The sequence below is a fragment of the Delphinapterus leucas genome, chromosome 12, assembly GCF_059928025.1.
Source record: "Delphinapterus leucas isolate spDelLeu-1000000601 "Yukka" chromosome 12, BTC_Dleu_Yukka2, whole genome shotgun sequence".
Classification (NCBI taxonomy): domain Eukaryota; kingdom Metazoa; phylum Chordata; class Mammalia; order Artiodactyla; family Monodontidae; genus Delphinapterus; species Delphinapterus leucas.
Window position 1 is genome coordinate 72,197,176 of NC_143140.1, and position 16,120 is coordinate 72,213,295.

Below are 16,120 nucleotides of genomic sequence, written 5' to 3' on the forward strand. Positions count from 1 at the left end.
TATTGATAGTCGTAGTTTACGACTGTGTTGATATAAAGGCGCATATAATCCAGGGTGGATTTCTTTTTATGTATTCATTATTATTATGTACTTTTTTTCTTCTGATTTGAAAAGTAATGAGAATGAAAATATTTTCATGGACCACTGAAGGCATCACGGACCCTGGGCACCGTGTTTCCTCTGCCTAATGGAGAAGCTGGCCCCAGGTGTGGGCACAGGCACACAGCTGACCTTTGTCCAAAGGGAAGATAACTTAGGTGAAGGAACCAAGCGCAAGTGAGAAATGCCACAGGGGTACTCCTTTCCTCAGATCAAAGCATTGACAGTTTTTTTTTTCAGACACTCCTTTGTCACAGGTTCCCCTGCTGTGTTTAGCTCTTGGGGGTGGGGCTCACTTGGGGGAGCTCTGAACCCCTTTCCAGCCCTTCTTGCTCTCTTTTTAGCCCTATGTGCCTTATCTGAACCAATATGCCCTTGGACCCTTTTCTAGAATGAACTCTCCTTTGTTGTACTGCTTATCCCTTCGTCTCAAGCCTTGCACACCCAGGATCACTTCATCCTACAGTGATCTCTATCTGTGCAGTTTTCCCCCTTGTACGGATATGACCCAACAGGACTGTCTCTGAGACCCTCCTCTTTGAGTCAGCTCATCCTTGTTACTCCCATTTCAACTTTGTCATTTTACCATTTGAAACCCCCTTAACTTTCCACTACTTCAAGCCTGCCTCTCAATTTATCTCCGCGTGATCTTGGATAGTTTATTCTTTAGCATCAGTTTTCTTATCTCTACAAAATAGACTAATAATAGCTAACTATGTATTGAGTATGCGCTATGGGCCAGGCATTGCGCTAAGGAATTTGCTAAGGGTTTGGTATGCATTATCCCTTTTAATCAGGACAAAAGACCTATGTGATACGTGCTTTCATTAATCCCATTTTATAGATGGGGAAGCTGAGGCATAAAGAGATTTAATAACTCAAGGCTTCCCAGATAGAATGTGATCACATCAGGATTACAGCCCAGGCAGTTGGATCCCAGAACATTAGTCTCAATAATTATGTTGTACTGCTCCTGTGCTATTGTCACACGTACCTCACAGAGTTATTGTGATTCGCTTTCTTAGCAAACATCGGCTTCACATCTTCTGTATGTTAGGCAGGCACTGATAACCTGCTCTCAAGAATCTCCATGGGGCTGCCCTGGTGGCCCAGTGGTTGAGAGTCCGCCTGCCGATGCAGGGGACACGGGTTCATGCCCTGGTCCGGGAAGATCCCACATGCCGTGGAGCGGCTGGGCCCGTGAGCCACGGCCGCTGAGCCCGCGCGTCAGGAGCCTGTGCTCCGCAACGGGAGAGGCCACAACAGTGAGAGGCCCACGTAACGCAAAAAAAATAAAAAAGAATCTCCATGGCTGCTCAGGAGACAGGTGTAGAGACAGGTCAGCAGACCTAGAAGGATAATTAAAATTAAGTACCAGCTCACATGTACTAAGAACCTCTCAAGGAGAGCAGAAGATAAGGTAGTCAGAGGTTGGGGGCGGATGGGAGGGTAGCTGGAAAGACTTTTTAGAGAAGAAGTTTAGACCTTGAACGATACATTGTAGATAATAGAGAAAAGGGGGACGGAGTTTCCTGGTCAAAGCAAAGGTTAGGCCGGAGACCAGGTATTTTTCTGGTTTCAACCATAAGCTTTAAAATAGTCAACACCTGGCAGTTACAGTTTTGCCTAGAAACCTCTGCCCTTCTCTGAGTGGGTAGTTATCAAATTATAATTACTTTAAGCAGGTGGAGAGCTGAGACCAGGATGAGGTTCACATAAGACACAGGAGAGTAAGTCAAAGTGAGATCGGTGGGAATAATGTCATTTATTCATTCACTTATTCATTTTTCATCGTTACTTACTGAATACCATATTCTGAGCAGTATAGGAAACTTCCTGCGGATCACACGTGAAAAAGCAGTTCCTGTCCTCGAAGAGCTCAGTCTAGTAGGGCAAAGGAATAGGAAAATATAAACAATTACTGCTGAATATCATCAAGGCCCTTAGCAAAGTGCATACCAGATGCAGAGGTAGTCCTGAGCAAGGAGCTCCTGCCTCTTCCTGTGTTTGGATCAGAGAACACTTCATGTTGGGTGTGCCATTTGAGTCTCAAAAGATGAGTAGGTGTCATTGACTTATAAAGGTAAGGAAATGCATCCCAAGCGGAGAGATCAACATATGCAAAGGAGTAGAGGCGGGGAGCTGACAAATGCAGAGACCCCCAACAGTTTGTTATCACAGGAGCTTCAAGTGCTTCCTAGGAATTTGGAGATGAGGTGTGGCTACAGGCTTGGTGAGATCTCAGAGGTGGGGTTTTATGAAGGGGAGGGTCACAGTCAGTTCACATGGGCAGTGGGTGGGGGGGTGGGGAACTGCAAGGGGAAAGACAGGTTAGCAGCCCTTTGTGACCATTTTGGTACTAGATGATGAGGATGTGATCCCAAGTAGAGGGGCAGAGGAGGAGAGAATGCGCTCACTTAGGCTGAGGACTGACGGGGTGTGGATGCAGAGGGGGAAGCTTAACCCCGGGTTTCTGGGACATTAACTGAGCTTGTGGGTAAGGTAGAGATTTAAGATGAAGTAAGGAGAGAATGACAGTCAATTCTCTATTCACCATAGTTCTGTTCTGTAAAGTTGCTACAAACACTGAATTAGTGAATCTTGAACCCTTGCTTCTAGAGGAAATACAGAGTTACATGCATGTGAGCTCCTGGTCACAACATTTTCGTCAGCTGGTTAATACATATCCTTGTTTTAGGTGTGTTTCTGTTTAAAGACACTATATTGGTCAGAGTTGTCCAAAGAATCTATATGTATATAGAGAATATATACATATATAGTAATATATATATACTATATGTATATAGAATGTATATACTAATAAATAAACATATACATGGAAATTCTTTACAAGGAATTAGCTCTCGTGATTACAGAGCCTGAGAAGTTTCATGAGTTGCCATAAGCAAGCTGGAAAGTCAGGAAAGTTGGTGGTGTAATTCCAGTCTGAGTCTAAAAGCCTGAGAAGCAGGGGAGCCGATGGTGTAAATCCCAGTCCACGAGCAGAAGACCTAGCTCAAGGCAGGCCGGAGGAAAAAGTGGCACATCCCTCCTCCTTCTGCCTTTTGTTCTGTTGAGGCCCTCAAAGGAGTGGGTGATGCCTGCCCACACTGGGGAAGGCAATCAACTTGACTGATTCAGATGGATATCTCATCAGAAAGCACCCTCACAGACACCCCCCCAAATAATGTTTAATCTGGGCACCCCAAGGAGCAGTAAAGTTGACACATAGAATTAACGGTCACAGACAACTTGTTCAATATATACCCTCCCGGACCAGGGCACGAACCCGCGTCCCCTGCATCGGCAGGTGGACTCTCAACCACTGCGCCACCAGGGAAGCCCCTCAATATATACTTTTGATTCACTAACATTGGTCTCACAGCCAGTAACAGCCTGGGCAAAGCGTACCTGACACAGGTATTTCCTCTGCAAGCGCATCTCTGTCTTCTTGTGCTTAGGGACATTACGCAGCCCTTCAGCAGTACACTTGCTGTCTTCATTTTGAAAGTGAAATTCCAAACAAACCACACAAAAATGTGAAAAAGGTGGCACTAAACAGACTACAGAAGGAGCACTTGTTTACTGTAGCAGAGCCTTAACGAGAAGGCAGAGCACTGTCTTGCTCCCCCTCACTGGGAATGTGCGGGTCCAACATCTCAAATGCTTCCCCGTTCAGCAGGCCTGTGAATGACCGTGGAAACATTGTGTGTATCGATTTGGGGGTTACAAATGCATTTTAATGAGCAGGCAAAATTTGCAATTTGGAATCCACGAATAATGAGGATGGATTGCATTCATTTAAGATTAGAAAATTTTGCTTATGAGGTGCCTTTAAGACGTGAAAGTCAGGCGAGATGTTGGACCAGAAAATAGGTACTTGAGATAACATTAGTATTTAAACGGCTAAACCGCTGACTGTGTAAGAGACTGTTACGGGCTGTAAGGGATTATTTTCATCATGTAAGTACATGCATGGTATAAGGATCGAGAGGGAAGGACGGTGGCTGTTGTGATGTCAGGGCCAGGGCTGGTTGAATATGTCAAAGCACTGGAGGAACTCTGGATCCTTGTGAGGTGAGCTTCTATCTGTATTATTTCCCTCTATATCCCACAGTGGAGTTTGATATAAGTTGGGCTCTGGGTGACATCCCCGAGAGGGATCCAGGAGACTGGGTTCAAAATCTTCACTACTCAAGTCACTTTCAGGGTTAATGCTTCAAGGAGGTCTAAAGTCTCATGGGAGGGGGTCTGAACTTGGCAGAGAGCTCTGATTAAGAATCCATGCCTCACCCTTTGGGCTGCTGTCTTTATAGGAAAAGGAGCTTATTAGCTGCTCTGTCCTGGATCCCTTGTATCCCCTTCACACTCACACCACACAACTTCTTTGAGACATGTGACTTCAGAGAGCCATACTTTGGGGCCAGACATCCTACCCTGATGTTCTTTCTTCAGTTACAAGCTTCTGATACTTCCATCCAACCCTGTCCTTTTCTTCAAGCCCCATAGCCTGCTCCCCCATGTGTCTGGTGGTCCTTTTGTCTGAGTCTTTTCTCCACCATAACCCCCTTCTCACAGACCCACCTACACGAACTAAAATAGTTAAGACTTAAAAAAAAATGAGTTAGATTCAGGATTCAACCATTAAATATTCCTTCCTTCTTTCTTTCCTCCCCTCTGTGCTATGTGTTAGGCTCTGTGCTAGAAGCTGCATATGTAGAGACAGATGAATGAGGCATGGTCTTTGCACTCTCACAGCTTACTGTGTAGGAAATGTAATACAGTGAGAGGCAGGCTGGAGCGAAGACACTGAGCTTCAGGTCTCATTGGTGTCACCATCCATTGATGTGGCATTGGACAAGTCACCTTAGCTCTTAGAAACCCTTCCCTCCTCTGTTAAACACTGGGTTTTGATTTCTAGATTCTTTTCCGGCCCTTTACATTTCATGATTCTATAAAGCACAGTACTTTCACGCTGTGGTACAGGGTGGTGGTAAATGTTACCAAACTTGATTGTTGTAGGGAAGCAAGACTTTATTAAGATCATCTAAACTGCTGACAGCTTTGAGCCACCTACACTGTGTATGTGCATCCCCTGCAGAAAGTATAAGGGGGATCGTCAGTGCTTACCAGGCAGCAGTGGAACCCGTGGGTATTTGGATTGTGTGGAGGGATTTACTGATTAGAAGGGAAGATGCCAGCCTCTGGAAAAGAACTTGGTAATATCTTGCACGTCTTAACACCAGCTGGAGAGTAGCTCCTCTGCTTCCCATTGTTATGCTCGGATTTAACAGGATGACTCCATCTGAAAGCCACCGCTGTGCCCTTGTGAGCAGTAGCAGGAGCTCATGTATTGTTCTGGGTCCCCAGGAGCACCTGAAAGAGACCAGGAGACCACATCTGAAATACAAAAGTTGAGCTACTTTACCAGAGGTAAACATAGTGCCGAAATCTTGCATGCGCAGTAATTTCTGGAAATCAACTCCCTGCCTGCTCAGATACAGATCTCTTGAAAGCATGAAGTGAAGCATGAATCCAAATAAAAATTGTTTTTCAAATAAGTATTAGGTAACACCCCAGTGGGGGTGGATGGTTCTTCTACCGTGCAATGCACATGTGTGGTTCAGTGTTTCAGTATTAGCAGAAAGAAGCTTAGAGGGATGTTATAAATGTTTACTACATTTATTAAATTTAGGGTAAACAGATACCTTCTCCAAAGGGTGTTTTTTTTTTCTTAAGGAAAAAAATTATACCCATCACAAAAAAAAATCCTCTTTTGTTTATTTTATGGCTAAAGGATGACTCTATTTAAATTAATAACCCATCGCGATTCAGTGAGGGAGGCAGGTTGAATCCACAGGGTAAGGCATAGCACCTGGTCTTGGCATTGCCCTTGATTGCCCTTAGACATTAGAATACATTTCTCTGGCACTTACTCTGAATGCAAAGTGCAGATAGCAGCAACCTCTGTCTCTTTTTCTTACCATGTATGTTGATTGATCATGGTAAAGCATATGGAGTTCTTCAGGAGAAAGTGTTGCTTTCAGCCCAGGCCTACTGAGGAGTATTTATTGAGTCCACAAGCGTATTTGGAGCCGTGACTAGAACTGAGTTGAGTTACTAAAAGATGCAAGACATTTAGACTCCTGGGATTACCTGATCATTATAAAATGTGGCCAGAATTGTAAAGAAACAGCTGCTAAGACTTTTCTGACCTTAGAAAATCTGGTAACGTACATGAAAGAGGGCATTCAAGTTCCTTGGCATTCTCTTCCTCTGTTTTCTGTAGTAAACTATTCTCTTTTGTTCTTTCTGGTCCTCTTGCTTCCTTCCTCTGGTTTTCCGCTTCCTCCATCCAGCTTCTTTCTCTTCTCTACTCATTTCTTTCTTACTCACAAGTGTGCAGAATCCACACTTAAATACTTAGGGACTAGGGAGGCTGAGGAGTCTGGTGACAGTCTTTTGTTGGGAATGACAGAAAGATTATATTACAATGTTCTAGTTCCCCAAGGAAGAGAGGCTTCTGCCATTCAACAGTTTAGCTGATTAAGGAAGAGCGAGTACAGAGGGTCATGCCTGAAGAGATAACAAACAAAACCCCAAAATGAATGCCATCTAAGATGCCAAGACATTGTAAAGAGTCTACTGTCAAAGCCACAACACTCAGGAAATGCCCAGATAATGTGGTTTTCATTATTAGTATCAGTATTATTTTTAAAATGTATGGGGTACATGTGATAAAGTCCACATGTAAAACTGGGTCTCTTGTGATTTGGCAAATGAGACCTGCTAAATTTAAGAAGAAGTTTGTTTGAAACATAAACAGTGGGTAAGTGCAAAGAAAGCACAGTGTTACTGAGTAGAGAAAAACAGTGAATAGTAAATAACTGAGTGAAATAATACTTGGGTTTGCTTTTAAAGTAGTATGGATTTTTTTTTTTTTTTGCTGCGTCGGGTCTTAATTGCAGCATGCGGGATCTTTCCTTGCAGTGTGCAGGCTTCTCTCTAGTTGTGGCGCGTGGGCTCCAGAGTGCGTGGACTCTGTAGTTGTGGCGCACAGGCTCCAGAGAGCGTGGGCTGTGTAGCTGCGGCATGTGGACTCTCTAGTTGTGGTGCGCAGGCTCAGTAGTTGTGGCACGCGGGCTTAGTTGCCCCACGGCATGTGGGATCTTAGTTCCCTGACCAGGGATTGAACTGGCATCCCCTGCCTTGCAAGACAGATTCTTAACCACTGGACCACCAGGGAAGTCCCAGTATGGAATTATTTTTTCATGAATTAATTTAATTTTAAATATAATTTAATTTATTTCACTTCTTTAAAAAAAAAGAAAAGAAAAAATACTTTTGAGGTTTCAAGTTCAAGTGTTTAGCCCCTTCAAATGTCCCCTCATATTTCTATCTTCTTTCAAGGCTTCTCTCTGGGGTCAAGGCCTCTATTCAGGCATCCCAAACTTTGCAGGCAGGCTAGTCTCTCCCATGAGGGACCCTGAGCTTTTTGCTCAGCCTGCTACTGTAGCAACAGCTACATCTCCAATTGAAGCACATCTCCAGTTATATGCTACTTCCTGTCAGGAGGCTCTCTTTGAATTTAATGGCCCCTTCTGGGTTGTCTTATCTCCCTGTATTAGCCCCTTCCCATCACTTGCCCCTCTTAGTATCATTGTTTGTTGGCCTCTCCTGGATGAACGGTAAGCTCTTGGAGGACTACCACCATCTTGTTCACCCTATATTCTTTTTTGGTGTTGTTTTTGTTTTGCGGTACGCGGGCCTCTCACCGCTGTGGCCTCTCCCGTTGCGGAGCACAGGCTCCGGACGCGCAGGCTCAGCAGCCATGGCTCACGGGCCCAGCCGCTCCGCGGCATGTGGGATCTTCCCGGACCGGGGCACGAACCCGTGTCCCCTGCATCGGCAGGCGGACTCTCAACCACTGCGCCACCAGGGAAGCCCCACCCTATCTTCTTAACACTTACCTTGACGTTGATCCTTAGTGTAATATATATTTAACTATCAAACCAAAAATGTGCTTTCTTAAATTGGTTTCGAGGTAAACAGATTTTCAAAAACTTGCATGTCAAGTTTTCAATCAAATTTATCTCTGAATTGCATTCTAAATTGTAAGTGGTTCTTTCCATTTGCCAACGGTAACATTGAAGATTCCTCCATTTACTTACATTTGGTATGCCCTCTGCCTGGAATCTTCCAGCCATCAGACTTGTTAGCTAACTCCTACTCATCCTTTCCATCTCACCTTGAACTCTGCTTCTTTTCCTGGCATCTCCCTCTCTTCCCTTGCCCACCGAATCTGAAACAACTTCCCTGAAAATAATCACTCATCATACCCTTTATTTTCCCTCCATCATTTATCAAAAGTATCAATGATAGATGTTTTTTAATGGTTTGTCTCTCCTACTAGATTGTGAGTTATATGTGAGTAGAGAATTTATGTATTTATTTCAGTATTATATTTCTAGCACCTAGTACAGTGTCTGGTACGAAGCAAGTATGCAGTGAATCTTTGTAAAATGATGAAATTCTTTTTGCATTTTCTGTTGCATAAAAGGTACCGTAGGAATACACAGATAAATAGGATATTGTCTTTAGCCTTTAAAGGGATTCTAGTGTCTCCGATGCCTTCAAGTTGAAAAAGACACATAGTGTATGAGATGAGGAGGAATGTAAAGGTCTAGAGATTGTGTATGGGGATATTTTCTCACCATAAAATATATAATAGTTGTACATATGCAACATTGATTAAGAAAGTTCATGATGACAGAAAACTATATATTTATTCAGTAATGCTATTAAATAAGTTTACATGTGAATCAGAGTATTACATTGTTTTGAAGGATAGTGGTATATATGGCAAGAGATAGAGCCTATCAATTTTTGCTAAATTTAAAGTTTGGTGGCTGCATACATATAGCAGATCCCTTGCAATAACAGCCCCAGGGTCCCCAAACTTTGATTGCTGGGTGCCTAGGGCTCAGGATGAGGAAATCAGTGCCTCAGGAATAATGCCAAGAGGCAAGAAAAATCCCAGAGGGTAGCTGAAAGGGTATCCATTCAGGGATTTACCAATTTGTGGTCTTTGTGGCATTTAAGAATGCCCCTAAGTTTGGAATTGTTTTTACAGTTTCATCTTCCTCTTCAAAACTGTTTGTATTGGGACTTCCCTGGGGATCCAGTGGGTAAGACTCCATGCTCCCAATGTAGGGGGCTCAGGTTCAATCCCTGGTCAGGGAACTAGATCCCGCATGCATGCTGCAACTAAGAAGTCTGCATGCCACAACCAAGAAGTCTGCATACTGCAACTAAGATCCAGCGTGCCGCAACTAAGATCCCACGTGCCGCAACTAAGATCCCACGTGCCGCAACTAAGGCCCCGCACAGCCTAAATAAATAAATAAATAAATATTAAAAAAAAAAAAAGAAAACCAAAAGACCCCTAAAACTACCTGTATTCATTTACTCCTTAAATAACCAGCAGTTGCTCTGGTGTGTGTTTAGTGATGACCATATTTAGTTTAGAAGACACTGTTCTCCTCTCTTTGCTTTAAGCTGTGATAGACAGTATGGGAATAAACACTTGAAGGTACAACAAGACACAGCATTATGTAATAGGTAGAAGCAAAACCCAAAAATAATCAAATGAATGTGTAAATATTTACAGAGTTTAGCTGCTTAGGGAATTGAAATAAAAAGAAATACTGTCACCCTTCTTATAAAATTTTAGTCAGCAAGCCTTCAGGTAAAGCAGAGACCTTTTGGCAATAAAACTGATGTAATAGCTAACATTTATCTTGGGCTAAAATATGCCAGGTACCATCGTAAGTGATTCATAGATATTAATTCATTTAATTTTTATGTCGACTGTAGTTAGTGGATGCTGTGATGTATTAGACAGAACTCCCCCCCTACAGGACTAAGACATTCATTCCCTCATGTCCTGAAGTGTTGTCTGCTGACAGCTTTTAGCTAAATCCCTCCCTAGAAATTCCCCGTGGCAGAAAGGAGCTGCCTTGTCCAAGGCTGCATACCTTTCCAGGGATAGCCTGCATCCAGTGATGGTCAATTCAGGGGTACACAGTTCTGGTTGACTTGCCTCAGTTCAGGGTATCTCTGCAGGACCATTCCAGATTCAGTGCTCTTTGTGGGATCAGCTGAGGCTCTGTTGCAACTATTTCCCAGTTCAACTTCATCCTCTCCTGCAACTGGCTTCCCTCATGGCCTTTCTGATGCTTTTCCTCAGAGAACTCTCTACCCAAATTTCTATCTCAGAATCTATTTCCTAGGGAATCACACCAACTTCATTACTATTCTCATTTTATAGGTAAGGAAAGTGTGCATAGAGATGGGTAATAAGTCACAGTTACACAGTCAGGATTCAGACTCCACTTCTTTAGCTCCAGAATGAACGCTTTCAGCCACGATGCTCTGTCTTAAAGTAGGACGAGGAAAACAGATGGGCTCTGCCTGTTGTGACTCTGCCTTCCTCTCAGGCTTAATCTTTCTCGGTGTCCTCTCACCTTCTCCTGTTTCAGTCACACTGGCCTTCCTTCAGTCCCTTTTACTGGCCATGAATGAGTGAGTGAATTACTAAGGGTACGGGCAGTGGGTTGGAATATTAGAATCTAGTCTGGAGATGATTAGAATCTAGGGGAAGAATTTGACCACAGCAAAGAGAAGAAAGAATGAAATGTAACTGATATTATGGTTAGTAAGTAATAATTTATGAAATGTAAATCTGAAGTTCTCAGCTTGGGGGCAAAACATTCTGTGCTCAGCACAGTACTAAGTTCTTATTGTGAGGCATATAGGAAATAATGTCTGCATCCTATGGAAATTTATAATCATTTGGGGAAGAGAAAAACACTATATAAGGAAGAACAAAAGAATATCAGAGGGTAATATGTAATCAAGAGCAAGATAATGTGACATTTTCTAAATATATTCAATATTTGTGAGAATATGTAAATGAAATTAAGTAACTACACAAAATATTACGGTAGGATAAAGTTAATTACTAAAGGGTTAGTGTTGAGTTTGTGTGGCATCTTCATAAGTTGAAAGGAGACAGAAGATCATTCTTGACAGAGGAAACAGAGGGAAGTCATGTGAAGAGAGACATTGTCTCATTTAACCTCACAATATTTCGCTGAGATGAATGCTATTATCAGGATTTATGAGAAAGTTGAGGTGCAGAGAGGTGAAGTAACTTGCTGGAACTAGCCACATTGGTGAGCCATGGAGCCAGGAGCTGAACCTAGACAAGCTGCTTACAGAGTGCATGACCTTAACACCACCCTTTGGGGCCCAAGGTTTGCGGTGATGTAGTAGATCAGGTGGGCCAGGTGATGAGGCTGTTAAAATCGCAGGCTGGGGGAGTTTAGATAGATCCATTAGGCAGTCGGAGACCTTCATGATCAGGGAAAAGCATGGGCTTGAAAGTCAAACTGATGAGCCTTTTGATTCAGCTCTGGTCCTTACTGGAAGAGTTGCTTCTTCATTTTAAGGCTCAGTTTTCTCTTATTATAAAATGGAAATAACAAAAACAGCAAAAACAAAACTTTTAGGATTTTAGTGAGGATTATATATAACGTATGTAAAGCAATTTGTGTAGCACTTGGGATGATTGTTGCAGGTACTCAGCTAATGGATGGTTGCTGTGGTTTTAGTGTAGATTACTAAACGTGGGTGAAAACTTCTGTAAAAGGTAGGAACAAAGGGCAAAATACTGAAAATGGAATTTTGGGAAGATAGAGATGGCTGCATGGGGTATAATGGACTTAAAAAGGATGGGATGGAGGGGCTAGATGTGGGTAAATTGAGTACAACGAATTAGGATTTTCCAGTAATATAAGGATATATGATAAAGAGTGTCTGGAGTGGGGCAGTGGCGGTAGAAACATACGGGAAGGAGTAGACCTGAGGAGGAAGAATTGACAAGATACTGTACATAGAAGCCAAGAGGAGAGGCAGTGAAAAACAGCCAGATGTTCTGAAGATCCAAAGGCTAAGATAAAGGTAATACCATTGAGGAAAAACCTGGGGAAACTGAGGGAGACGTTGTTCTTGGATGCATGGTGACAAATTCTGTTGTTGAAATGAAGAGAACTAAGAGTTGTGAAAAAGATTGAGAAGAATTTAAACAGTGGAATTGAAATAATTTTTTAAGCCAGTGATTCCATTGATTTTGATCTTGAGAGGATGGGATTTTTGGTTGTAGCTTTTCTGCTAAGATTTTGAGGGAAAGAGAGCCAAGAAATATGGCTGCCTAGACCTAGTGCCATCTTTGTATTAAAAGGAGCTGAAGTCATAGGAATGGGTAAGATTGGGTTTACAAAGAAAAGAAAGAAGATATTGGGTTGGCCAAAAAGTTCGTTTGGGTTTTTCCGTAAGATGTTAGATTCACGTATGGAGACCACATAGGGGCAGGTCCGGTCTGCTTACAAACCAAATCCCTTCCTATATGGGTTCAATGGTATTCTTCCTCTGAAGCCTACCAATTCTAAGACTGACTCGGTGATTTTTCGGATTTTCACTTTTGGGGTTTATTTTAGAATACAATTTTAAGGCCATTGTGTTTCTTCTGTTCTTTTGCTTTGAGAGCAACAGGGTAGAATGCCTTGCCAACACCAAAGGGTTCGGGAGAACTGTTTCTGTTTTTCCAAAGGGCTTAATAAGGAAGCATCTTATTCTCTCTGAGGAAAATGACACTTCACAGAGGCCAAATATATTTCTGTGAATTGTAAAGGATAATAATATTGTTCCAATTAAGCCCATCCTGCTCACAGTTTAGAGGCCAATCTGACCTTATGCAAATAGGACAGTAGGAGAAAAAAGATGCTATTGCCAAAAATGCTCTCACCTGCAAGACAAATGTCACAAATAAGCAGTTGCCAAAAGACTCTAGAGAAGCTAGAAGCATCATTTTATTTTTTCAAAGAGATGAAGAGATGAATTTGTAAATTGCGAAACTATAGGGAGCTAGAATCAGGGAGTTTGAAAGTATCAGCCATGCCGAGCCATGTGACCTTCCTCAGACTCTAGAATTTCTTATTTTCCAATAACAAAGCGTAAAGCCCTCAGGCAAACAGTCCTAGAAAAATTTTTTTATTATCAGCTCATAAGCTGAAGTTAACCCTGAACTCTTAAAATGTATTTGTTTTACTATTAGTGATGGCTTCTAGAAGGTTTCCCCAGAATTTACCTGCCCTAAAAATGGTCAAGGCCAGGCTCTAATTAAGGTCCATGTTTTCCCCTTTCTTGCAGACTTCTAAAGAAAGATGGAGAACAAAAACCCCAGGAGAAACCTTTCTTTAGTTCATCTGGGAGCCATAGTGTTGTCTATTTATGTGTTTTTAAAATATGCAGTGAAAAATTATTTCTACAGTCAATGAAATATATCAGAGGTGGGAAGGAGCAGGAAGTCACCACCATACTTAAAATTCACGTAGTTTGGCTGCAGGCTTGGTGTAAGATTAGCTTGCATAGTGATGTTTTTCTCTCCTTAAATGCTCAAATTTTATTCTCAACCATTAATGTAAATGTTCACGGTGAAGGAGCAGTAAATGCCCTGGAACCTTTTTTTTTTTCTTTAATTAAAGAAATTTTGCCTGTTTAAGGAAACAAATGTACTTGGGAAAGAAATATAGTGCAATTTCATACCCGTTGATCAGGCATATACTCATGCTACCTGTGGCTCTTTGGGAAAAATCTCTCATTGGAGATTCCTAATTTCTATTCTGTGATATATTATACAGTGATGTAATATGTTGACTTTAGAGGGCAGATTGTAGCTATATGGCTTCTTTGGTTGATGATTGCCAAGTATGTCAGTCCCGTCTATGGTGGTAAAAACCCTTGATCCAGCATCCTACAGGGGCATTTTCCCAAGTGACATCCTCACACTGCAGTGGTTTTTCAGGGAGATCTACCCCTTCAACTTTCTTTTCCTTCCAGGGAAAAGGTTCCAAAATGGCTCTTTCAGTTGTCTAGATTTTCTTATACTTGGGTTGATTGGGAATCTATCAGTCCAAATGTTCAATCCACAGAATTCTTTTTAAAAGTAACATCTTACAGGGAGCGCCATGGAAAAAGGAGCTTCTGGGAGGTGGTGCTGGGGAGGGATGCAGGTGCAAGGAGATGGGAATGACAGTGTTAAACAATTTCTGATTCTAACACCCAATTCTAATACTGTGCTGTCCTGTATTGCTGCCATCTGTGAGAAAGAGATGAGAAATAGCACCCCAGTTCTTCTTACCTCATGAGTTTCTGTTCATGAAACAAGAAGAATGATTTCAGCTCAGAGAACAGCCTTTGCCTCTCAGGCATTATGCTAGGAATGGGTGCTAGCTCTTGTTTCTCCATCTACCTGTGCATGCCCTGAATCTCTTATTCTTGCAATAAATGAACAGCAATCCTTGTCTTTATTCTTTGCCCAACACTGTACAAAACATAACCTGCTCTTGTAGAGAATTACTAGGCTAACATGGATGCTGTATTCCTTCTTTGGAGGAAATAAAAAACATATTTCTTATTAAAGGGCCAATATTTTTGAAAAGCTTGAATGGGAGGTTACTATAAAAAAAATTCTGGCTGCTTAAATGTAGGATGCTGAAAAGAGTCAAACCCAAGAAGATTCCTTTGCTCTGTGCTTATTTATTTTCACCATATTGTGAATTAGATAGCTTTGCTTGCTTCAAGCTTTTGTATTTTATTTTGTTTTTCTGACTTGGTTCTTTGATTACATAAGTTATGTCAAACCTGATGACTCTCCTTTTTTACATGTTCTCTTTCATTTGCATCATTGCTGACTTAAAAGCGGGCTCATTCTCACAGATATTTGTTATTTATTTATGTACTTATTTAGCGAGTTGGTTAAGAAATGTTGATCTTGTGCTGGTTTGCCTCTTCTATCACTTATCTGGTCTATTTTAATTTTATTTATTTATAGGCTTGCTCTTTCTTGTTGACACTTATTTTTTAAAAAATATTTATTTACTTCTTTATTTTGGCTGCGCTGGGTCTTAGTTGCGGCATGCATGTGGGATCTAGTTCCCCGACCAGGGATTGAACCTGGGCCCCCTGCATTAGGAGGGCGGAGTCCTACCCACTGGACCACCAAAGAAGTCCCTTGTTGACACTTCTTTTAAAATGAAAGTGTTCAAATTACAAACTGTATGACCTTTTTTCCAGTTCTTAGATTTATAAGGGTTTTATAAAAAGAATTTATTGTTAAAAAAATATTGGTTTGAAAAATTAGCAAAACAGTAATTACCTGCTGAAAAAAGTTGGAAAAAATACAAAGATGGAAAAAAGGGCACAGAGTGAAACTTTTTTTATATTCCCTTAATTCTGCTCCCCAGACGCAACCACTGTAAACAGTTTGGTATGTACACTTCCAGATATTTTTCTATGTCTAAACAAATTTATCTCTATCTACCTATCATATATTTTTTAATACAAATGGAACATACTATATGCAGTCAGTTCTCATTATCTGTAACTATCTCATTATAGTTGCATTCTATAAAGTTGCTGTGAATACTGTATTAGTGAACCACTGCTCCTAGGGAAAATACAGGGTTAGGTTCCTATGAGTCTCTGGTTGCAACATGTTTGTTAGCTGATCAATAAATAATCTTGTTTTATATGTATTTCTATTTAAAGATACCTTAGTCAATATATATTGTTAATTCACTAACCTTGAACTCATGGCCAACAGCACTGTGACTCATGCCTGAACGAAGCTCATCTAACATATGTATTTTCTTTGTGAAACACAGAATTCTTGTGCTTAAGAACACTAGGCATCACTTTTACACTATGTTAGGGGGCCATTTAAACAGCAAAATCAAATGCAAAAAACATGGCACTAAGTAGACCACGAGAAGGACACACGTTTATAGTATGAGAGCTGAAATAAGAAGGCAGAGAGTCACCTTGTTCAGCCTCAGCTGGGAAGATGCACACTGGGTGACTCAAATTTTTTGACTGCTCTGTGCATACCAGTGAATGA